This window comes from Rhinatrema bivittatum, chromosome 13 (genome assembly GCF_901001135.1).
Source record: "Rhinatrema bivittatum chromosome 13, aRhiBiv1.1, whole genome shotgun sequence".
Lineage (NCBI taxonomy): Eukaryota > Metazoa > Chordata > Amphibia > Gymnophiona > Rhinatrematidae > Rhinatrema > Rhinatrema bivittatum.
Genome location: NC_042627.1, coordinates 42,434,515 through 42,460,652, shown reverse-complemented (window position 1 = coordinate 42,460,652; position 26,138 = coordinate 42,434,515). Strand labels below are relative to the sequence as shown.

The following is a 26,138-nucleotide window of genomic DNA, read 5'->3' as shown; positions in this document are numbered from 1 at the left end:
CTAATCTCTTCAGCCTTTCCTCATAGGGGAGCTGTTCCATCCCCTTTATTATTTTGGTTGCTCTTCTCTGTACCTTCTCCATCGCAACTATATCTTTTTTGAGATGCGGCGACCAGAATTGTACACAGTATTCCAGGCTTTGTTCTATTTGGAGAGAAAAATTTACAGGAAATCTTTCAGTTCAGTCAAACAAGGGGTTTCAATTACTAAACTAACCCTTTCCACAGAGATTTCTGATTCTTACTGTTATACTCAAAAAGGTCAACAGCTTCAGAGTGAAGTAAATACATCAAATCAGGGCTTCTGCAACTTCCCTAGCTCTGCTTCCATATAAGAAATATGCAATGTTGCTACCTGGTTTTCTAGCCATACCTTTACTGCTCATTACTACCTAGAAAATGCTTCACACCAGGATAGCAATTTTGGCCAACCAATTCCTTCAACTTACCAGCATCTAACAAATCATGGGTTATATACCACTGCTGATATAGAAATGTAACACATACTTACATGCACCCTTCATCTTAGAAGCCCCCCACTTGGTTGACTAATTACTGCCCTGCTTGTCCATAGAGAAAGCAATGTTGCTTGCCTTAGAAGAGGTGTTCTCCATAGACAGCAAGACAAATTAACCACACAATCCCACCTTCCTCCCCTGTAGAGTTGAAGGTTAGCTTGCTATAAAGACTCAGGAGATCCATGTGACTGCATGGAAACTCTTCCTCCCCCCCCCCCCCCCCCCCCCCCCCTCCACACACACACACACACATAATCAGAAAAAACACCTCAGTCTTTCTGAGCTCTGAGAGCTCTTCCATCTTGGTGCTGCCAAATGATGTCACCTACTAATGTGGCTGATTTATCCTGCTGTCTATAGGTATGCAATATTGCTTTCTCCTGCATTTTTCTTTCTTCTACAATTTATTAAGACAGTTGTTACATTTAGACCTCCCCCCCCCCTCCACACCCCAGTTGATTTCAACTGTAACCTGTATGAGATTTTCTCACAATTGAATTTGTATTTGTACATGCAAATTTGTGCTTGCCTCAAGTAAATTGAACATGCTGGGATACATCCATTAGAATGTAGGCTAACTGTCATGGACCCAAGAAGCAAAGCGGAAACCGATCATTATTGCTAGACAGTGAATAGACGAAGACGATCGGTATAACAAGGGATTCTTTATTTGAACTTGCCAGACTCTGGCCGAGTTTCGCTCTTGTAAGAGCTACCTCAGGGGCTACTATGGACAAAATTAAAATAAAATCAACATACATACATGTAAAAACAAATTCACATAAATATGTGTAAAACATACAAATATGTTTGTCTAACTTAAAAACATATGAACTGAAAACTGAAATATCTTAATTGACTAGATACGCAAAACATCACTTGCTTAAATCAATATAAAATCACTATAAAAATCGCAGTGAATTACATATATCTAACATGATTTTTTTGGTTTTGTGATGTATATACATGTGTGTGACACAGCACAATGGACGTAGAAGTATCAGAGGAACAAACAAGACTGCGGGAAAGGATGTGTAACCATAACAAGGTACCTGTACAGATGGGTTCTTTTTTTAATTTGATGAAGCTCCTTCACTGTAAGACCATCACAAGATACTAAAAATGATTCTAAAGAAAAACATGGAGTGGAAATAGAAAATGTGCATACTTTGGATGTCTAACATATAAATGTAAAAATGCGTAAATCAACATTAGAAAGTTTTTACAGATTTGGAAACACGGCCATTCGTTTCAGACATTGCTTTTGAGTAGGACGTCATGCACTGCTAGCGATTAATTTTATGTAAATTGGTTAAAAACATGTAGCTCATTTCTGGAAATACATTGATGACATTTTCTGCACAGACACCATTAAGGTAAAAAACTGCGCTTGTTTCTACATATTTCCATATAGACAGTATCTACAATTAGATTTTTGATTGTCATGATTTAGGAAATTATTCATCTTTCTTTTTATAGCCTTGGTACACCATAAGGTTTTAATAATTAATAGTAAATTAATATTTATTTTTAATTTTATTTTTATCTTCATTTTCTCCATCCCCTTTTCACTTTCTAATGTTGATTTTAACATTTATATGTTAGACATCCAAAGTATGTACATTTTCTATTTCTACTCCATGTTTTTCTTTAGAATCATTTTTAGTATCTTGTGATGGTCTTACAGTGTAGGAGCTTCATCAAATTAAAAAAAAAAAAGAAACCCATCTGTACAGGTACCTTGTTATGGTTACACATCCTTTCCCACAGTCTTGTTTGTTCCTCTGATACTTCTACATCCATTGTGCTGTGTCACACACATGTATATGCATCACAAAACAAAAAAATCATGTTAGATATATGTAATTCATTGCGATTTTTATATTTATTTATTTTTATTTATTTAGGGTTTTTATATACCGGCATTCATGAGACAATCACATCATGCTGGTTTACATTTAAACAGGAGTGCAATATATACAACAAGAACTGGAACTATCGTGCAGAAGAGAGCAGTTACAAATAACCAGGACTGATGAACTGGCAAAAGAGGGAAAAAATAGACAAGATTAGTAAAGGTTAAATAATATATAAGGAGATGGAGTTGAGTTGCCTGTGTTAAATATGTTGATGGAGAGGGGCATTAATTTGAGTCCGGGAAGGCTTGCTTAAACAGCCAAGTCTTAAGTCTTTTTCTAAAGGTTGGAAGGCAGGGCTCTTGTCTGAGATCGGGTGGGATGGAGTTCCATAACGGTGGACCAGCTGTAGAGAGAGTTCGAATTCTTAAGGTAATGTGTCTAGTGGTTTTGGTGGGAGGTACTTGTAGAGATCCTCTGTATGTGTATAGTGGTTTTATATTGATATAGTGGTTTTATATTGATTTTATATTGGTTTTATATTTAAGCAAGTGATGTTTTGCGTATCTAGTCAAGATTTATAGTTTTCAGTTTTCAGTTCATATGTTTTAAGTTAGACAACATATTTGTATGTTTTACACATATTTATGTGAATTTGTTTTTACATGTATGTGTGTTGATTTTATTTTAATTTTGTCCATAGTAGCCCCTGAGGCAGCTCTTACGAGAGCGAAACTCTGCCAGAGTCGGGCAAGTTCAAATAAAGAATCCCTTGTTATACCGATATTCATTTCTTCTCTGTCCGGCTAACTGTCATGGCAAACAGTTGAAAAAAAAGAGTCTCAGAATGAAGGTGCCAGTGCTCACGTGTCTGGTCCTGCCCTGTGTGTGGCTGAAGTTATGGCCTTCCTGAGAAGCAGTGCTGATGTCATCAAGTGCCTCCTAATTCTTTCACCTTGCACTGGCACACAGCCACCTGTGAATGCTGCCAAAGCTGTGTGCCAAAGGGGTGCGCCCCATTGGAAAATTTTGGAGGTTGTTTTGACTATGGGAAGAAAACAAGAGGAAAATATTTGGAGCTCCTTCAAGCTAGACTCCAGGTGAAAGGGACTCTTGGACCATCATTTAAGCAGCTAAGCAGCGGTCAAAATGCTGACTTAAATATGAGAAGCAATTGAGTATTGTTGAGTCCTGGAGATCCCCTGCCATTACCCACACCCACTGAGGGAAGGAAGAATGTCACTACTTTGGCGTTGAGCATATTGAGAGATCAAGCCTCAACTTTAGACCAACATGGGCCCACTGACATCCTTTCTCTGCAGACCCTGATGAGTCAAGATCTCAGTGTTAACGAACCAGCTAATGTTCAAACAATGTGTTTACATTCAGGTACCTACAGTACCTGAATGTAAACCAATGTCATATCTCAGATCGAATGTCGGTATATATAAATAAAAATAAAATAAAATAAGAACCTGTCTGCCCTCCCATTAGGCCTTGGTAAAATCGATGCAGGAGGACTGGCTGTCAAGCCTGCTGATGTGATACTCAAGGACATATGGCATGTGGTCACACGGACTGAAACAGCCTTAACAGGTACAGTCACCCGACTGTTGTTTTTACCTAGAGTAACTGAAACTAACAGATTTGGACAGTAGGCTAACAGAGCTTGATAATCATTTGGTTCAATGTCTTTTTCTGTGTCTACCTTGCAATCTATGGTAGTTGGAGACATTAAGGATAAATTTTCATGTGTGTGAAAATGTTGAGCTAAAAATTTACATTTTAAATTTTCTGAAAACTAAATGGTTATCGTCTGAGGAGCTCCTTAACGAATATTTTATGAATGTACTGCAATTTTCTTTGCAGAAAGTATTTAATTTTTCAAAATGTTTGTCTTCCTGATATAAAGTTGGTGGTTAATCCCAATGAGGGTGCTATAGCTAAGTTAGCGCCTGTCAAAAGCTCTAATTTGTTAGCTTTTACAAGACTCACATGATGTAATTAAAATTAGATAGACTCTATTGTCTATCAGCGGGCCCCAAAATCTGGAACACTCTCCCACCAGAACTCAGATCAGTGCAATGCTCATCTACATTTAAAAAAAGACTCAAGACTTGGTTATTCAACCAAGCTTTCCCATAACAGCAACCTGCGGAACATCCCTGCCAATGATCATTTCGGTGGGAATCCACCTGAGAGCTATTTAGATCTATAGAACTCACGTAAACTTTGGCAGTCGAAGATCATAACCTAGTCTTATAATTAGCAACTGTTTATTTAACCTACATTAGGCACTGTATCTTTTACTCATGCCTACATTAGGCAATGTATCTTTTACTTGTTAACCCCATATATACTTATCCAAGTTATATCGACCTGTTCATTGTAAGACATTTACTTGTCAATGTTATTGTTCTGTTAAAATGTAAACCAAATTGATCAGTAATTCTGTTATTGGAAAGTCGGTATATAAAAATGCTAAATAAATAAATAAATTTGTTTCGGAGTCTGATAGTTATGGTAGTGAGGTAATATTTCAAATATAAGAATGAGAATTTCTGTGGTTCCAGGATACAAATTTTTCCTGATGTGGCGAAAGAGATCCAAGTCAGAAGGAAAGCTTTTTGCAATTAAAACAATGTGCAACTGATTTGGGAGCCACTTTGGGAGCATAATAGATTTTCAAGGGAATCTGCTTATTTTTTTCAGATCCTGTTTGCAAACTTTTTTAGTTACTAAGTTTGAGTGACTGAATTTGTGAGTAAGGGGGAATAATTGAATTTGGTTGCGTATACTGGTACTTTTTGCTCTGTGTATTTTTTTTATTTTTATTTGAATGTATTTCATTTTCCTTTTTTCCCTCCTTGATGGGGACTAATGGTGTTTCAAGATAATGTGACGTAATTGTGATGTTTGTTTTATCAACAATTCATGTTTTTTTAATCTTGTATTGATTAAAAGCCTAGAGATAATTGAAAAATTGAAAAAAATAATTTGTGTTTTTTGTGGGTGGAGGACTATATGAAAAACCGAGAATTTTGCTCTCCATTTAAAATTTGGTGATTAAATGATTTTGAAGTAAATACAATTTGGTTATCTTTTATGCAACACTTTTGGATTACATGATTGCCAGTGTAAGGCATGATCTAGTTGAAAATAATGAACTACGTATAAGGGAGCCTTGCATGCATTTAAACTCAAACCAGCCAAATATTTAACTTAAGAGGCTGATGTAGTAAGCTGTGAGTTTTGACTGTGTGTTGAAATTCAGTACAGTTGCTCTAAAAAAACAAAAAAAAAAAACCATGATGCAATAAGCAAATGCTATGCTAATATTTAAGGAGTTTAAAATCTAGGCTCAGTCTTTTATTCACACACTGGGTCCTAGACTGAACTTGTCGCAGCATGATGACCCTGGGGAACGAGCCACAGGACTCGCAGTTGCAGAGAGCAGGAGTGTCAGACTCAGCAGAGACTGTAGAGGTTGGGATAGGATTGTTGTGTCTGGATTTGACTCAGTGTAGAGAAGCTTTATCACAAGGTACTCTCTGAATTTTGCACTTTCTATTGCTACAAGATTGTTCACCCCTGCTTCCCCTTGTTAAGCACCCTTTGGTAACTCTGGATGCAATATGGGTTGTCTTAGTCTGGATTATTCACTTAATATTAATTCTAAGGATATCTCCATCCTTGCAGAATCAGATAAATCACTGGCCAAGAAACAAGAGGATGATTCCAGAGAAGTGAATAAGAAAATTACAATTGAAAGATGATAGGGAAATCAAAACTGTTAATATTTCTTTAATTAAAAATAAGATCTCAATTCACAGGTATTTGGAGCAACTGGAAAATCAAATTAGGAAACTGAATCTCCATTTTATTAATTTTCCTATGGTGTCCCATTTGGCTTCATTGGAAATTCTCAAAAAAATATTTCACAGAAGTTCTTGCCATACTTGTTGAGGCTGTTCCACCATTAAACAAGATTTATTGTTTGCCGGTTAAGAAGAGAGTTCAGAATTATGTATCTGGGGATAATCAGACTTCAGTGGAAATTCTAGAAAGAACTGATACTGAAGAGTCCATTAGAGCTATACTTGCATTTTTTGTTGTTTTCAAAAAGATTTGGACCTGCTATTTCAAATATTTTTTCAAAAAGCCTCAGTGGAATTTATAGGATAGCATATTTGGGTTTTTCCTGATGTAACAAGGTCTATTCAGGAAAGAAGGAAATTATTTTTGGCTACATGCCAAGAGACTATAGCTCTTGGCACTTCTTCCTTTCTTTACTATCCATGTAAATGTTTAGTGTTTTCTTTCTTCTGGAGCAATTAAGAACCTTTTTAGATATAAAAAAAAATTGTCTGGGGAGGAGGTCATGAAAATGGGACTGGTTGAGAATAATTTGATGGTTTTAGGATCTTCCACTGTTGCCTTACTTTTCTTTTTATATCATTTGTTTATCTCCCTTATATCTTTTTTTCTTGGCTTCTCTCCCTCCTGTTGATAGAGTATAGGTTGAAATATCTTTGTTTTCCTTATATATTTATATGTATTATTTATTTCTGTTTAACAAGGTATTCTTGTGATTGTATAAAGTTTAAAAACACCATCTTGGAAGCCCAGACTAAATTCATTTCTTTATATTTGTTTTAATACAGGAAGACTAAACAACTGCCATCATGGTTAAATGGCCAGGTGATAGAGGCTATTAAAGCCAAAAGGATATCTTTCAAAAACTGGAAGTTAGATCCAAATGAAGAAAATAGGAAAGAGCATAAATACTGGCAAGTTAGATATAAAGCATTAATAAGTGAAGCCGAAAAAGAATTTGTAAAGAAGGTTACAAGTATGTTGGAAGCAAGAAGCCTGTGAGGATGTTGGTTGGACCACTATATGACTGAGGGATGAAAGGGGACATTCAAGGAAGACAAGGCCATAGCAGAAAAACTAAGGGGTAGATTTTTAAAAACTGCGCGATCGCGTACTTTTGTTTGCGCAGCAGGCACAAACAAAAGTACGCTGGATTTTATAAGATACGTGCATAGCCGCGCGTATCCTGTAAAATCCTGGATCGGCGCGCGCAAGGCTGCCGATTTTGGGCAGCCGGCGCGCGCCGAGCTGCGCAGCCTGCCTCCATTCCCTCTGAGGCCGCTCTGAAATTGGAGCGGCTTCGGAGGGAACTCTCTTTCGCCCTCCCCTCACCTTCCCCTCCCTTCCTCTACCTAACCCGGGGGTGTGGTTTCAGGCCCCAGCCTGAAACCACGCCCCCGAAAACGCCGCATCGTTCGGCCCCGCCCCCGAAACGCCCCCATCCAAAAACCCCGGGACCTATGCACGTCCTGGGGTTCTGCGCGCGCCGACGGCCTATGGAAAATAGGCGCGCCGGCGCGCAAGGCCCTGCTCGCGTAAAGCCGGGCGGATTTACGCGAGCAGGGCTTTGAAAATCCGCCCGTGTAATGAATAGTCTTTACTGAGGAAAGTGTTGGGGAGATACCTATGCCAGAAAAATTGAGGATGGTGAATCAGAGTGAACCAGGAAGATGTAATAGAGCAAATAGGTAAACTAAAGAGTAACAAATCATAGGGTCCAGATGGTATATACCCCGAAGTTCTGAAATAGCTTAAAAAATGAAATAGCAGACTTTAGTAATCTCTAACTTCTCATTCAAATTAGCTTTGGTACCTGAGAATTGGAGGGTAGCCAATGTAATGCCCATTTTTAGAAAGAGTTCCAGGGGTGAGCCGGGAAACTACAGACCAATGAGCCTGATATCTGTGTCAAACAAAACGGTAGAAGCTATTCTGAAGAAAAAAATAGCCAGCATGGATTTAGCAAAGGGAAATCTTGCCTTACAAATCATAGATTTATTTTGCAGAGGTTAAATAAGTTAAGGGTGAGTCAGTCAACAAAGACTCATAAGAGAGACTCATAAGAAAAATGTCATGTGCTTTGGAGGCAATGGCTAAGGATAGGAAACTGAGCAGAAATGAATTATTTCCCTCAATGAGAAAGTAAATAGTGGATTGGCCCCAGGGATCTGTATTGGGACCAGTGCATTTTAGACTAATTTTATTTGATGATTTTATCTGTTTTAATTGTGTTGTCAGATTTATTTATCATCTCTACATTAATGTCTTGCTAGAATTGTAAACCACGATGTTCTTGAAAAGCAGGTTAACAAATGAAAATAAACTTTTGTAAATGATCTGGGAAAGGGAATGAACAGTGAGGTGATCAAATTCATATATGAAAACAATTGTTCAGAGTTGTTAGATTATGAGCCATTGTGAAAAATTTCAAGAGGACTTTGCAAGACTAGTGTATTGGGCATCTAAATGGCAGATGAAATTGAATGCGGACAACAACCAGAATGATAAAGGACAGGAAGTGGCTCTTTTCTGAAGAAAAACTAAATGGGGTTAGAGTTCTTCAGTCTGGAGAAGAGACAGCTGAGGAGATATGATTAAAGGTCTATAAATCTTGAGTGGGGTGAAACGAGTTGATTACCCTTTCAGATAGTACTAGGACTAGGGGATACTCCATAAAGCTAATAGGTAGCACTTTTAAAACAAATCAGAGAATTTTTATTTTTCACTCAGCACATACACTGTGGAATTTGTTGTCAGGGAATGTGGTGAAAGCTATTAGATGGGTTTGTTTGTTTGTTTGTGTCAATAAACAGAATTAATCTCAAAGCCCATCAAATAGCAAGACACTATCAACTCTTGGAATATTCAGCAAGTAACAAAGTGCAAAGAATCAGAGGTAGGGAGTATGATTTCTGCTAACCAACCCCCCTCCCGCCAACAAAGTCAGTTATAAAGCCTTAGATGTGTTGCTCATTTTCTCACAGGACAAGCAGGATGGTTGTCCTCACAAATGGGTGACATCGAGGATGGAGCCCACCACGGAAAACTTCTGTCAAAGTTTAAACAGAACTTTGACTGGCCCCTACTGGGCATGCCCAGCAAGGCACTGACCCTGCAGCCAGCAGGGGTCTCCCTCCAGTCTTCTTTTTTCCGCGCAGCAGCTGCCACGCGGTGAAAGGAGCTCCTCTTACCACGTTCCTGACAGGAATTCGGTTTTTTCTTTCCGAAGAAAATTTGCCCCTCAGGGGTCTCCCTTCGACAAATTTTTGTCACCTTCGCGGAATCCGGTAAGTTTTTTGCCGTTTTCATCGACTGCCGTCGATTTTGGCCCTTGAGGCCTGTTGGGCACTTACCGATCCCGCGGCTAAATTTGGCCCTAGGCCATGGCGACGGGGTTCCGTCGTTGTCCGATTGCAACCCGGACTATGTCCATCACAGACCCCCATAGGGTGCTGTGTTCTGTGTTTGGGAATGAGCATGATGTCCTGACTTGCACTAAATGTGCCCTAATGACACCTAAGGGTCGTAAAGCCAGGATGGAGAAGATGGGGCTCCTCTTCCATGCACCCACCCCAACACCATCGATAGCATCGACGTCATCGGAACCGGCACCGTCGAAGTTGCACCACCACCGTCAACCTTCCGGTGACCGTCCACCACCGATGACTTCTCGGCCGTCGACTCCTGTCCCCTCCCCGGATGGGCGAGGAGATCGGAAGGACAAGCATCGCCATCGGCGGCACAAGTCTCGGCCCGTCGAGGATCCACAGCCATCGACCTCTGAACAGGCCGAGCCACCGACAAAAAAGCCTCGGTCAGACCTGGCACCGTCCACGTCTCGTTCGCAGGCATCGAGGAAACCCTCACCCTCTCGGGGTGTGGGAGCCGTGATCCCACCGGTTACGGTGGTCCCTCCGGCTCTGCCTCAGCCTCCCTCTCCCGTCGAGCCGGGTATCGTTACCCCTGGTCTCCGGGCAGAACTGGACCGGCTGGTCCAGGAGGCCATCGAGAAAGCGATGCAAAGGTTCCAGCCTCCACCGGCACAGTCTCCGGCACCGATTCAGGCACCGACCTCGGCACCGACTCCGCCACTGAGGAGGGAACCGACCACCGAGCCTCTAGTGGAAGCGCTGGCACCGCTACTGAATCGTATGGAGGCACTCATGCGGGCCCTTCCATCGGTGATTCCAGTAGCACCGACTACACCATCGTCTCCGGCAGGATTCTCATCGGCAGGAGAAACACTGTTTCGGATTCCCCCGTCCGGAGTAGTCCCATCGGTGCCTTCGCATACCTCTCCACCGATTTATCCCTCGGCTCCATCGATTCCAAGACCGGCACCGATTCCATCGGCAGCCCCGAAGCCCTCAATGCCGTTTACAGTTCCGCTTGCAGCACCGATTCCATCCAGATTTCCATCGATGCCTTTGGATCCTCAACCAGGTCCTTCAGGTCTGCAAGCCCCACATGATCCTTATGATACCTGGGGTGATGATACATCTTCTGATACAGATTTGCCATCCCCACCATCTCCTACAGAGAGTAGAAAACGATCTCCTCCTGAAGATCTCTCCTTTATTAATTTTGTAAAGGAGATGTCAGAAATTGTACCTTTTCAGTTGCAATCTGAGACCGATGACAGGCACCAAATGATGGAACTGCTCCAATTTCTGGATGCCCCAAAAATCATCACTTCCATCCCCATTCACCAGGTATTTCTGGATCTTTTAAAGAAAAACTGGGAATCTCCTTCATCTGTGTCACCAGTTAATAAGAAAGCTGACTCCACATACCTTGTTCAGTCAGCACCAGGATTTCAGAAGCCTCAACTGGATCATCGCTCTGTTGTAGTTGAGTCTGCACAAAAGAAGGCCAAGCGCCTAAAACCATACTCTTCCACTCCCCCTATCAAGGACAACAAATTCCTAGATAGTGTGGGACGGAAAGTGTATCATGGGGCCATGTTGATATCTCGCATAGCTTCATACCAACTTTACATGACTCAATACAACAGAGCCATCCTTAAACAGATGCAGGACTACGCTGACACGTTACCGGACCAATACCAGCCACAGCTTCAGGCCCTTCTTCACAAAGGATTTGAGGCTGGGAAGCACGAGATCAGAACGGCCTACGATATCTTCGATGCTTCCACAAAAGTCTCAGCTACTGCCATCTCAGCCAGACGTTGGGCTTGGTTAAAGTCATCTAACCTTCGCCCAGAGGTCCAGGATCGTCTAGCCGATTTACCCTGCTTAGGGGACAATCTGTTTGGAGAACAGATTCAACAAATTGTGGCAGAATTGAAGGATCACCACGAGACGTTGAAGCAACTTTCGTCTGTTCCATCTGAGGTATCCTCCAAACCACCACCTAAGAAGGACTCTAAAAAGTCTTTCTTTCGGCCACGTCGTTATTATCCTCCGTCGGCTAGGCCTCGTCCGGCTCGATCCTCCACTAGACCTCAGCCACGCCAACCTCAAACAAAGACCTGCTGTGGCCCCACCTCCTGGGCTTGCGGCAGGCCTTTGACTTCCCGGTACGGAGCACATGCCACATCCCACTTCCCGACATCCCTGTGGGGGGTCGTCTGTGCCACTTTTTACAGCATTGGATACAGATTACCTCAGATCAGTGGGTGCTGGCAATTATCACACAGGGTTACCACCTCAACTTCATAACTCTTCCGGCAGACTCCCCGCCTCTTCAAGCATGGAGTCTATCCAGCCACTTGACTCAATTACAACAGGAAGTATCCCTTCTTTTGCAATCAAATGCTATAGAACCCGTCCCTCCCTCTCAACAAGGCAAGGGATTCTACTCCAGGTACTTCCTAATTCCAAAGAAGTCAGGGGGGCTACGTCCCATTTTGGACCTTCGGGCCCTCAACAAGTACCTTCAAAAAGAGAAGTTCAAGATGGTAACCCTGGGTGCGCTACTCCCTCTGCTGCAAAGGGGGGATTGGCTGTGCTCCCTCGACCTAAAGGATGCTTATACCCACATTGCGATAACACAATCCCATCGCAAGTATCTGCGGTTTCTGGTAGGCCGCGACCATTATCAATACCGAGTACTACCTTTCGGTCTGGCATCTGCTCCACGAGTCTTCACCAAATGCCTCGTAGTGGTAGCAGCATTCCTCAGGAAGGAAGGTGTCCACGTCTACCCCTATCTGGACGATTGGCTAATCAGGGCCTCCACCCCTCAGATTGCCCACTCCTCCCTAAAATTGACAATCAACACACTCCTTTCCTTAGGGTTTCTTGTCAATTACGAGAAATCTTGCTTAGTCCCATCTCAAACCTTATCTTTCATTGGAGCAGACTTGGACACCTTACAGGCAAAGGCTTACCTTCCGCTGCAGCGGGTCCAAACTCTCATGTCCCTAGCTCGCCAGCTCCAGTCTCAGGACACGGCCACGGCTCGCCAATTCCTCATTCTCCTAGGACACATGGCATCCTCAGTTCAAGTCACTCCCATGACCCGACTAGCCATGAGAGTAACACAATGGACTCTGCGACACCAATGGATTCAAGCTTCTCAGCGCCTGTCCTCCATAGTCGCAGTTACACAAGCGCTTCGCCTGTCTTTAACCTGGTGGACGACTCAAATCAATCTCCTTCAGGGCTTACCTTTTCTCCTACCAGATCCACAAGTAATCCTGACCACCGACGCTTCCCACATCGGTTGGGGGGCTCATGTGGACGATTTCCAAACCCAAGGGTTATGGTCACCAGACGAAGCCGAACACCAGATAAATTTTTTGGAACTTCGAGCAATCCGTTACGCGCTCAGAACGTTCAAAGATCGTCTTTCGAATCAGATAATCTTAATCCAGACAGACAACCAAGTGGCCATGTGGTACATAAACAAGCAGGGAGGCACAGGCTCTTTCCTTCTGTGTCAGGAAGCTGCGCAGATTTGGGCAGAAGCCCTCTCCCACTCCATGTACCTCAGGGCCACTTACCTGCCGGGAGTAGACAATGTATTGGCAGATCAGCTGAGCCGGGTCTTCCAACCACACGAGTGGTCACTCGATCCTCTGGTAGCGACCTCTCTATTTCACAAGTGGGGTTCTCCCCACATAGATCTCTTTGCATCCCCTCAGAACCACAAAGTAGACAATTACTCCTCTCTCATTCGGAGCCACCACTCTCGGCCGAGGGATGCCTTCTCCCTCACGTGGACATCAGGTCTGCTCTATGCATTCCCTCCACTTCCTCTTCTGTCAAGGACTCTCGTGAAGCTTCGCCAGGACGGAGGGAACCATGATCCTGATAGCACCCCACTGGCCACGCCAGGTGTGGTTTCCCATTCTTCAGGATCTCTCCATCCGCAGGCACATCCCTCTGGGAACGGATCCGCATCTGCTCACTCAGAACGACGGATGCCTCCTCCATCCCAACCTCCAAGCCTTGTCCCTGACGGCATGGATGTTGAAAGGTTAGTCCTTCAGCCTTTTAACCTTTCGGATTCGGTTTCTCGTGTCCTGATAGCTTCACGAAAGCCCTCCACCAGAAGATCCTATTCGTATAAATGGAAAAGGTACACATCTTGGTGCACTTCCCAGTCCCTTGATCCCCTTTCCTGTCCAATCTCTAAGTTCTTGGACTATTTATGGCATCTATCGGAATCGGGTCTTAAAACCTCTTTCCATTAGGATGATGTCAGTGCAGGTAGCCGCTTTCCATAAAGGCATACAGGGTGTCCCTATTTCAGTACAACCCCTGGTAACACGCTTCTTCAAAGGCTTGCTCCATCTGAAGCACCCTTACGTCCTCCTGCCCCATCTTGGGACCTTTAATCTGTTCTTGGTCGGCTAATGAAACCACCTTCGAACCTCTACACTCCTGTGAATTAAAGTATCTCACATGGAAGGTATTATTCCTTTAGCTGTCACTTCAGCTCGCAGGGTTAGTGAGTTACAGGCCTTAGTCACCTATCCGCCTTACACTAAACTCCTGCAGGACCGGGCGGTACTCCGCACTCACCCTAAATTTTTACCTAAGGTAGTTTATGAGTTTCATATTAATCAATCCATCATACTACCTATCTTTTTTCCCAGGCCCCACTCCAACTCCGGGGAACAGACTCTGCATACCCTAGACTGTAAACGGGCTCTAGCTTTTTATCTAGACCGTACAGTTTTCTCACAGGAAGAGCACTCAATTATTCGTCTCTTTCCATCCTAACAAGTTAGGACAACCTGTGGGTAAGTAGGCTCTTTCCTCCTGGTTGGCGGACTGCATTTCTTTTTGCTATCAGCAAGCTGGCATTCCATTTCAAGACCGTGTAAAAGCACACTCTGTGAGGGCCATGGCGACTTCGGTGGCACACCTTCGATCGGTGCCGCTTCCTGACATCTGCAAAGCTGCAACCTGGAGTTCTCTCCATACTTTTGCAGCCCACTATTGTTTGGACAAAGCTGGAAGACAGGACTCCATCTTCGGCCAATCTGTCTTGCGTAACCTTTTTCCAACATGATGTACCAACACCCTTCCACCTTCCCGGTAGGGTGCGGATGCCCTTACCAAATTCCACCCCAGTTGTTGTGCCTCTTGCACGTCGTTGGGTGCATTTGGTGCAAGTCGGGACATCCTCAGCTCGGTACTCACCCATTTGTGAGGACAACCATCCTGCTTGTCCTGTGAGAAAGCAAATGTTGCTTACCTGATGTAACAGGTGTTCTCACAGGACAGCAGGATGTTAGTCCTCACGAAACCCGCCCCGCCACCCCGCGGTGTTGGGTTCGTTTTGTTTTTAATTTTTAGGCACTGCCTGTAGCTTTGAAAATCAGACTGGAGGGAGACCCCTGCTGGCTGCAGGGTCAGTGCCTTGCTGGGCATGCCCAGTAGGGGCCAGTCAAAGTTCTGTTTAAACTTTGACAGAAGTTTTCCGTGGTGGGCTCCATCCTCGATGTCACCCATTCGTGAGGACTAACATCCTGCTGTCCTGTGAGAACACCTGTTACATCAGGTAAGCAACATTTGCTTTATCCCACTGTGCTCCCCCAGTCCTGAAATGTAATAAAACTACTTCCTCTTGAAGATGAATAATCAAGAATAAAAAATATAAATATATATATATATATATATAGAGAGAGAGAGAGAGAAATCATCTATTCAGAACCTACTGGGGGGGCTTTAGGAGATAAACTTTGAATATAGCTGTCCCATGTTTCTAAGATCAATTCTTACATAAGAACATAAGAAATTGCCATGCTGGGTCAGACCAAGGGTCCATCAAGCCCAGCATCCTGTTTCCAACAGAGGCCAAACCAGGCCACAAGAACCTGGCAATTACCCAAACACCTAGAAGATCCCATGCTACTGATGCAATTAATAGCAGTGACTATTCCCTAAGTAAACTTGATTAATAGCAGTTAATGGACTTCTCTTCCAAGAACTTATCCAAACCTTTTTTGAACCCAGCTACACTAACTGCACTAACCACATCCTCTGGCAACAAATTCCAGAGATTTATTGTGCGTTGAGTGAAAAAGAATTTTCTCCGATTAGTCTTAAATGTGCTACTTGCTAACTTCATGGAATGCCCCCTAGTCCTTCTATTATTCGAAAGTGTAAATAACCGAGTCACATCTACTCGTTCAAGACCTCTCATGATCTTAAAGACCTCTATGATATCCCCCCTCAGCCGTCTCTTCTCCAAGCTGAACAGCCCTAACCTCTTCAGCCTTTCCTCATAGGGGAGCTGTTCCATCCCCTTTATCATTTTGGTTGCCCTTCTCTGTACCTTCTCCATTGCAACTATATCTTTTTTGAGATACGGCGACCAGAATTGTACACAGTATTCAAGGTGTGGTCTCACCATGGAGCGATATAGAGGCATTATGACATTTTCCGTTTTATTAACCATTCCCTTCCTAATAATTCCTAACATTTTATTTGCTTTTTTGACTGCTGCAGCACACTGAGCTGACGATTTCAATGTATTATCTACTATGACGCCTAGATCTCTTTCTTGGGTGGTAGCTCCTAATATGGAACCTAACATCGTGTAACTACAGCTAGGGTTATTTTTCCCTATATGCAACACCTTGCACTTGTCCACATTAAATTTCATCTGCCATTTGGATGCCCAATCTTCCAGTCTTGCAAGGTCCTCCTGTAATGTATCACAGTCTGCTTGTGATTTAACTACTCTGAATAATTTTTGTATCATCTGCAAATTTGATAACGTCACTCATCGTATTCCTTTCCAGATCATTGATATATATATATTGAAAAGCACCGGTCCAAGTACAGATCCCTGAGGCACTCCACTGTTTACCCTTTTCCACTGAGAAAATTGACCATTTAGTCCTACTCTCTGTTTCCTGTCTTTTAACCAGTTTGTAATCCACGAAAGGACATCGCCTCCTATCCCATGACTTTTTAGTTTTCGTAGAAGCCTCTCATGAGGGACTTTGTCAAACGCCTTCTGAAAATCCAAATACACTACATCTACCGGTTCACCTTTATCCACATGTTTATTAACCCCTTCAAAAAAATGAAGCAGGTTTGTTAGGCAAGACTTCCCTTGGGTAAATCCATGTTGACTGTGTCCCATTAAATCATGTCTTTCTATATGCTCTACAATTTTGATCATGAGGATAGTTTCCACTATTTTTCCCGGCACTGAAGTTAGGCTGGCCAGATTTTCCAGTGTATCAAAGAATGAAACTGATTCACCACAGCCAAAAGGAGGGTAGTTCTGAACCTCTCCACCCACTTAATCTAATAATAAACCCTTTCTAATTAACAAATGCCCACCCTTTGCCCTGCATTTTAAGAAGGAAACATCAAATAATTCAAGATCAGGTATACAGGGGACATCACTTGCTAATAAACGTCCAAGAAAGCTGGTAATCTTTTTCCAAAATTATTGTTGTAGTAAATAAGACCAAAAAACATGAGAAGAGGACCCTGGCGTATTCTAACATTTCAGACATAGGTCCGAAGCTGCCAAATGAGCCTTATGCACCCTAACAGGAGTAATATATGCTCGCAGCAAACATTTAAAGGATATTTTGTATAGCTGGGGTTAAAAAAAGGTTTAGACACATTTCTAGAGAAAACTTCCATAAACTATTAGCCATGAAGACTTAAGCCACTGTTTCATCCCTGATTATGCATGAGATTGAATCTGTTCTTTGGGATCTTGCCAGTACTTTTGACATGGATTGGCCACTATTGGAAACAGGATGTTCCCTGTACGTACCCGGATCAGTCCAGACACCTGGGTTGTGACTCCGCACCAGCAGATGGAGACAGAGCAAAACTTGTCGGGCTCCCTACATATAGTAAGGTGCCACCCACAGCCCCTCAGTCTTTCTCTGTCTCCAGCAGATGGGGCAGGTCCACCCACAGTCTCTGGGGATCCCTGGTGCGTTGGGGTTTTCTTAGTTTAGTCAGGGATAGGAAAAAAAAAAAAAAAGGAAAGAATTTATTTGAAGCTGAAGAATGAAGGAAAGTCTCCTCCGTCGACAGCCTCCCAGGGGGGTGGGAAGGTTCTGAGGGGACCGTCCCCCCCTGGTTGAGGCCACTGCTGAGGGTTGAGGACCCAGCCAGAGCTGGCAGCAGCGTCGGGGGTGACACCGGGGAGCCCGGTTCACTCACCCCCCCTGGAGCAGAAGATCAGGACACGGGACAGCGGTAGTAGTAAAAAAAAAAAAAAAAAAGTTGTCAGGGGACTTTTTGTTTCTTCAGCTGCGCCGTCTCTCTCGCTTGATCGCTCGTTCTCGTGGGGCGCGTCGCGGGCGGGGGGGGAGGGTATTTAATTTCAGAGCCTTCTCCGGCCATGTTACCGCCAAGGTCCGAGGATGCCGGCTTGCCGCACGTGCGGGTCTGCGCGACGGAGTGTGCTAATTGCGTGTCCAGCGGCGAGGGGACCGTCGGAGGGCAGTCGGGGGGGGGGGCCACCCTCGGGCGGCCCGGTCGCTGGCGCGCGGGGGACCCCCTTGCAGGACAGCGCGGGAACTGTGGCCATTTTAGAGGCAGTCAGGGACGCCACGAGGAAGGCTGCCAGTAATGGCGGCCAGCCTCCCCCGCTTTCGCCGCAACAACAGGGCCCCGGGGGGTCTGGACTCGCCGGGGGACCGAAGTATGGAGGAGACCTCCTCTGATTCGGAGGCCTCGTTTTCAGCAGACTTCACCTTACTTCTACGCAAGCTGCTGCAGTACAAGCGATCCCGCAAGCGTTCTGGGAGGTCGAAGGCCTCAGGGGGCCCGGAGGAGCGCTCCCAGTCCCGGAACGGTCGGCTCGGGATCGGTCCCAGAAAGACCCGCCGAGGGGAAAGCGACAACTGCGGGGAGCTCCGCAGGACTCGGATACGGAGTACACCTCCTCAGAAGGGGAGGATCTGGCCTCAGGGGCCCCAGGAGGGATGGAAGGCCAGGAAGATGAGGGGCCGGCCCAGCCGGGTGCCGGCAAAGGGGCGCAGGCAGCGGATGGTGATGACCCGAAAGTGGTACGCCTGTTTCGAAGAGATGAGCCGACGCCCCTCATCCTGGCTATTCTGCAGGAGCTGGGAGTGGAGGCTCCACCGGTGGAGTCCCGACAGGGGGCCAATATGGACCCGGTGTTGCTGGGTCTTGCGGGTCCGCTGGTGGCTTTCCCGTTCCACTTCTCAGCGTCCGACATCCTCTTCCAGGAATTGGATACCCCTGAGCTGGGCCTGAAGGTAAGTAAGGCCATGGACAAGCTGTATCCACTGCCAGAGGAGGTCTTGGAGCTCCTTCGCCTCCCACGGGTGGACGCAGCGGTGTAGGCGGTGACGAAGAGGTCTACGATACCAGTCACTGGCGCCACAGCGCTCAGGGATATTCAAGATAGAAAGCTGGAGGTGCAGCTTAAGAAGGTCTTTGAGGTTTCAGCTCTGGGAGTCCGGGCGGCCATTTGCAGTAATTTTGCTCTGCGGGCTGGGCTGCGCTGGGCCCAGAATCTCCAGGCGAATGCAGGTCTCTCCGAGGGGGAGTCAGCGCAGGCGGATCACCTGGAAGCGGTGATCGCTTACAGCGCAGATGCGATGCATGATTTGCTACAGACGTCAGCCAGGGCCATGGTGTCGGCGGTCTCTGCGCGCCGTCTCCTCTGGCTCAGGAACTGGGCGGCCAATGGGTCGTCCAAGGCTCACCTTGGTTCCTTGCCTTTTAAAGGGAAATTATTATTTGGTAAACAACTGGACGACCTGATGCAGTCTCTCGGGGAGAACAAGGCGTTCAAGTTGCCAGAGGACAGGCCCAGGCCGAGGACCTCCTTCTCCCCTAGAAATCGTTTTCAGAGTAACAGACGTCAGTGGCCGCAGAGATCGTCCGGTTCCAGCTCCTCCTATCGATCCGGTTCCTCCAGGCTTTCCTCGTGGTCTCAGTCCTTTTGGGGGAAGAAATTCGGAAGACAGGGTGGTCCCTCGTCGGGATCGGGGCCCAAAGCGGCCCAATGAAATGAGGGGGGTTCATTCCTCGTGGCAGCCTCAGGAACTCGTACCAAATGTGGGAGCCAGGCTAGCATTGTTTTTTGAGGAATGGACCAAGATAACCTCGGACCAGTGGGTCCTCGACGTGATAAGTCACGGTTACGCTTTAGATTTTGCACGTCTGCCATTGGACAAGTTCCTCGTGTCGCCTTGCAAAGGGTTAGCAAAGCGTTCAGCAGTAAGGATGACCCTCCGGCGCCTAGAAGCTCTAGGCGCCATTACTCCTGTACCACCAAGGCAGCTCCGCCGGGGGAGGTACTCCATATACTTCGTGGTGCCAAAAAAAGAGGGCACGTTCAGACCAATTCTCGATTTGAAAGGAGTCAACAGGTGCCTTCGCGTTCCACGCTTCAAGATGGAGACTATTCGGTCGGTGGTGGCCTCTGTGCAGCCCAGCAAGTTTCTGGCTTCGCTGGATCTGACGGAGGCGTATCTGCACATCGGAATTCGCCCGGCCCATCACAAATTTCTACGATTTTGCATCCTGGGCAGACACTATCAGTTCAGGGCTCTTCCATTCGGGCTCGCCACGGCCCCGCGCACCTTCACCAAGGTCGTGGTGGTGGCAGCGCAGCTCAGCCGGGAGGGACTCCTGGTACACCTTTACTGGACGATTGGCTCATTCGGGGCCAAATCCGAGATCGCGTGCCGACAAGCGGTTTGCCAGGGTACTACAGTCTTGCGTTCCCTCGGATGGGGTGATCAATCTCGCCAAGAGTCCGTTTGGAGCCTACCAAGGTTGGAGTACCTGGGTGCCCTGGTTCGACACGGAGAGGGGCAGGGTTTTCCCTGTCCCAGGAGAGGGTGGACAAGCTGCAGAGTCAGGTGAGGCGCCTGTTGTCACTACGATGTCCGCTGGTGTGCGATTATCTGATGGTCTTGGGCTCTATGGCATCCATGCTCGCCTTGGTTCCCTGGGCTTTTGCTCATCTAGGTCCGTTGCAATCAGCCTTACTCTCCCGCTGGAAACCGGCGTCGGAAGAATTTCATCTTCCTCTTCCCCTCACAGACAGGGCCAGGTCCAGCCTGCAGTGGTGGCTTCTTTCCGAACATCTGACATGCGGAGTATCGTTGCTCATGCCCAACTGGACGGTCGTCACGATGGACGCCAGTCTCTCTGGCTGGGGAGCGGTCTGTCTGGGACGCTCGGTACAGGGACAGTGGTCCAGGGAGCAGTCGAGATGGTCCATCAATCGTTTGGAAACCAGGGCCGTGTCACTGGCGTTGCACGCCTTCCGCCCGTGGATTCGGGGCCGGGCGGTCCGTGTTCTGTTGGACAATGCGACCACAGTGGCCTATATCAATCGACAGGGCGGAACAAGAAGCCGGCAGGTGGCGGAGGAGGCCGGCTGGTTGATGCGCTGGGCGGAGCAGAATCTCAGCAATATTGCGGCATCCCACATAGCGGGAATCGACAACGTTCAAGCGGACTTCCTCAGCCGGCATCGCCTGGACCCAGGAGAATGGGAGCTGCCGGACGTAGCCTATCACCTCATCTGCGCCAGATGGGGTCGGCCACACATGGATCTGATGGCCATCGCTTGGAACGCAAAGGCTCCGCGGTTCTTCAGTCGGAGAAGGGAACGAGGGGCTGAAGGCGTAGATGCGCTGGTTCTTCCATGGCCCACAGATGTGTTGCTGTATGTGTTTCCTCCTTGGCCCTTGATAGGCAAGGTGCTGCTGCGGATAGAGTTGCACCTGTCGGAGGTGATCTTGGTAGCGACGGAGTGGCCAAGACGACCATGGTTCGCGGATCTTCTACAGTTGGCAGCGGAACCTCCCCTTCGGTTTCGCAGGGACGCGCTCCTTCTTCGTCAAGGACCCATCTGTTTGGAGGATGTGGATCACTTTTGTCTCGCGGCTTGGCTTTTGAGAGGAAACGTCTGAAGTCTAAGGGGTACTTGGATGCGGTGGTAGCCACCTTGTTGAGAGCTAGGAAGCAGTCCACGTCCTTAGCCTAACGTTCGGGTTTGGGCAGTGTTTGAGAACTGGTGCAGATCTCGAAAGGTGGATCCTATTTGTCATCCATGCCTGAGGTCCTTGCCTTCCTGCAGGAGCGTCTCACTAAAGGGCTTGTCTTGTAGTACCCTTAGAGTCCAGGTAGCTGCTCTTGGTTGCCTCAGAGGTAAGGTTCAAGGGGTGTCGTTGGCGCTCCACCCGGATGTGGCGCGTTTTCTTCGGGAGCTAATAATTTGCGTCCGCCGGTGCGGAATCCTTGTCCTTCCTGGAATCTGAATTGGGTTATTTCGGCTCTGTGCGCGGTGCCGTTTGAGCCCCTGAAGAGGGCGACACTGAAGGATCTCACCTTGAAGACAGTCTTTCTGGTCATGATTACGTCAGCTAGACGAGTTTCGGAATTACAGGCTCTTTCTTGTAGAGAACCGTTCTTGCGAATCTCGGATTCAGGAGTTTCCTTGAGAAACGGTTCCGTCTTTTCTGCCGAAAGTGGTATCTCTGCGTTTCACCTGAATCAGTCTATTGAGCTTCCCGCCTTTTCGGAAGTGGATGGTCTTGACAAATGGTCCAGAGACTTGAGAAGACTCGACGTTCGTAGGGTTCTTCTCCGTTACCTGGAGGTCACGAATCCTTTTCGGGTTTCCAACCACCTTTTTTGTTTTGTGCTCTGGTCCTAAGAGGGGTGCCGCTGCTTCTCAGACCACGATTGCGAGGTGGCTCAAGGAGGCCATCAGCTCGGCGTATCTTCTCCGGGCAAGTCGGCCCTAAGGGTCTCAAGGCTCACTCGACACGTTCACACGCCACGTCGTGGGCGGAGACCTCTCAGGTGTCGCTGCAGGAAATCTGCAGGGCGGCGACTTGGAAGTCGTTACATACGTTTTCTAGACATTACCGAATTGATGTCCAGGCAGCTGATTCGGGGGGGTTTGGAGGGAGAGTGCTCCGAGCGGGACTCTCTGCTTCCCACTCTCGGTAATTGGCTCTGGTACATCCCAGGTGTCTGGACTGATCCGGGTATGTACAGGGAAAGGAAAATTAGTTCTTACCTGATAATTTTCATTCCTGTAGTACCACGGATCAGTCCAGGCTCCCGCCCGTCTGTTCTAGTTGGTTGATTTACGCTGAAGTAACAGAGAGTCCGCTCGGTTGGATTCAAGTTCTCATTATTCAGTTTTGAAGTATTTACCGTTCACCTCTGGTTCTGGCAGTTCTGTTCCAGCTGGGGGTAGTTGAATTGGCCTTGTATTAGCGGGTCGTTTGGTTAGTTAGGCAGTTTTTGTTGCTTTGACATTATGTAAGACTGAGGGGCTGTGGGTGGCACCTTACTATATGTAAGGAGCCCGACAAGTTTTGCTCTGTCTCCATCTGCTGGTGCGGAGTCACAACCCAGGTGTCTGGACTGATCCGTGGTACTACAGGAACGAAAATTATCAGGTAAGAACTAATTTTCCTTTGGACTTGATGAACCTTTGGTCTGATCCATTATGGCATTTAAGTTTCTTGTGAGGTCCCGATAGGCAGTTCTCGCCTCCCACCAGCAGGGCATTTGCGGGATTCCAGGACTGTCTAATCAATCCTTTCAGCTCCTTGTCCCAAACTTCCTGTTTGGATATCTTGGTTTGCGTTTGGATATATACATTCCAGGCTTGCAGTCAGTAAGTTGATAGCGGTTGGTTCTCATTTTCCAGCCCTCTGATTAGGGTCCTGCTTCTAGAGTTTGTCTCGCTATGTTGACTCAATATATCCTCCCTTCTCTAGATCTGCTGATTCATCTCACTTAATCTTCCTGGACCCAGTCCTCACTTATTCTTCTCACTGCATTACTGCTTAGTTCTGATTCAGGGCCTGCTAACTAAGCCCTGCCAGCCACCAGCACCCAAGGGTTCAACCCAACAGAAAGTGGCCGATGCAGGCACAAGATGCTCTGCTGTGGTTCTGGTTGGAACCCATGTAACTCACCTTGCCAGTGTACTGGCCACTTGGGCCTTGGAGTTACACCCCAGACAGAGTTACACGGTCATATTTCTTAGGGGAAACAGATTTAACCCTTATTGTGACAAATGAACGCCACTCCCATATATGGGTAGAACCAGTGGATGTACACAGTTGTTACTTGGAAATATAGGAAAAAAAGAGAAAGAGAAAAAAGTCCAAACATTTTTGTCAATTCTAGGTATAATACAGCTTGATCAGTCATAGTGAGGAAATCGCAGAAATTTACATCCCACACATTCCTGTTTTGACCTGTTTACTCTGTAGTCTTGCTCCTCTAACTAGTTTAACAGCAGGTATTTTTCATTTGAATGTTTTTCATTTACTAAGTCTATAGCTATGTTTCATATTTCCATAGCACCTATTTGTTATACTGTACTTATGCTGATGAAACTAGGCTGAAATAAATTCAGTACAGAGCCTTTCTGAAATAAACAAATGAAGTTGGACATTTGCATTAGTGTGTATTTGCATTTCATATGTGGTAGGGTTAATTTACATACTTTAGCTTAGTGTGTTCTCTGTCTCCAGTTTTGCTAAATGAATTTCAAAAGAGCAAGCATCTGCAATGAAAATGAATATTTTCATAGCAGGGAGGGGCTAATTCTTTTAATTGTATTTGAGGCAGCAGGTATCCAAAGTTAGTGTGATTGGCTGTTAATAGTTGTCTATCACCTGCATCTGCCATTTCCACTGGAACTGATTATGGCATCACCTACCTAATTTGCCAATATGTGCTGCTGAAATATGAAAATGTTTTAGTACAATTTATCCTCAAGATGGGACTGTTTACAAATGTACAGATGTAGCTTAGTCTCTAGATAACCAAAATTGTGAGGTGCCTTTGAATACAATAAATATCACTGCAAATATTAGTATACCAGGATGACTTTTCACAATATTTGTCTTGGATTTTCTAAAGATATTTGACACATTCTTTAATAACTGGGGACAGGGAAATACCTACAGTACCTGAATGTAATCTGATTTTTGAAGTGCCTGAAAAAGAAAATATAAATCAAAGGGGTCACTATAGGCATTTCCATCTTACCCTTTGTTTCAGTAACTTTTATGCCCTTTGTACTTTATATCCAAAAGCATAATACAACTTATGTAAGTAAAAACGCAGGAATGATTTGATGCCCTTACCTGGATGTGTGAAGAGGTAAGTCAGAAGGATGAATGTCTTCAGCACCCCAGGAGTACATCAGTACCCTATTGTGGCACCCCAAAGTGTGTTTTCTTACACTTGTAGAATGTTCTAAAAGAATAACATTTAATTGCTTTTTTTTTCTTTTAAGAAAAATGAGAAAATACTTTCAGTTCTTGGTTTCCTGAATGCTTAACTGGCCTGTTAAAAATCTTTACAAGGCTAGAGTACATTTATGATGTAATTGGCATTGTTACAGCTGCTTGGCTATTGGTTAATACCTCATGAAGTGTTCACTGTCAGCATCCAAGGATTTCAACACATTGATGCTGTGACAAATCACAATTTGTGCCATTTTGTAGATCATTTTTGCATAGTTTTGTTTTGAATGGTTGAAACTATTTTTATTTAAATAGTGAAAAAAAAAATGAAAAAAATTCTCGCATCAGAGAGGAGGTGTGTTCCGAATAGAATTTAGAGTCCCCACAACTGGCAGATTCCGTTTTAAGCACCAAAGCCTCTGCTGTATAGTTTCATAATAACTCCGGTATTCAGAACCGTAAATGTACTGTAGAGCATAGAGAGATAACAGTTTTAGGATCCTAATTGCATTAATGGGGGTATGTAAAGACACCCTTGAAGCCAGGATTTGCTGCTCCTGGCTACTGAGGCACAGGCATGCCATTAGTGAATGACTCCTTAACCAAAACATTGGGCTGCTCTGGTTGGTTATATAAAAGTAGAAACTTGATGTTACACAAAATGTGTTGAGAAAAACAATGTAAGTCTACATTCTGTGTTCTGATAGAGCATGTGGTTTCAAATATAGTGCAGTGTAAGTAGCAGGTAGATTTAGCAGATCTATAAATGCTTTACTTGCTTATCATAAACGTGTTTTATTCCTACTATTTGCATATAAAGCACCATTAGCATACCTTGTACTATATGAATAAATACAAATAGGCCAAGTTCAACCAATTACACATATACAAGCAAGTAAAAGGATAATAGGTTCACATGCCACAGCAATTTATAATGTAAGCATGTGAAAAAATTTACTAAGATTCCTGGAGATGAGAAGGTGAAGAGAGATTTTTGGTAGCTATAGCATAGAGGCAACAAAGGGATTCATGTACCAGGGTTCTAGTAGAAGGCTTCTCAGAAATAGAGGATTTTGAAGTAGAATTGGTAGAACAGAGACTAGGGAGTGTGTCAAAATAGGAAAAAAAACAACCCCATTGTTTTAGTATGTTCAAAACCCCCCCCCCAAAAAAGGGGGGGGGGAGCCTGATTTTAAGGCATCTTTTCCCCTACTGT

General features: G+C 45.3%; 1 protein-coding gene and 1 long non-coding RNA gene across 2 annotated transcripts in view; one reads left to right on the top strand and one right to left on the bottom strand.

Moving 5' to 3' along the window:
- The window catches only part of RNF111 (ring finger protein 111), a 414,145-nt gene that overhangs the window by 276,867 nt on the left and 111,140 nt on the right, over nt 1-26,138 (top strand).
- LOC115075469 lies at nt 111-24,980 on the bottom strand. Its single transcript, XR_003852525.1, has 4 exons — nt 24,821-24,980; nt 24,644-24,670; nt 3,241-3,418; nt 111-144 (listed from the first exon to the last, which is right to left on the bottom strand). It is a non-coding gene; the product is annotated as an uncharacterized LOC115075469 (long non-coding RNA).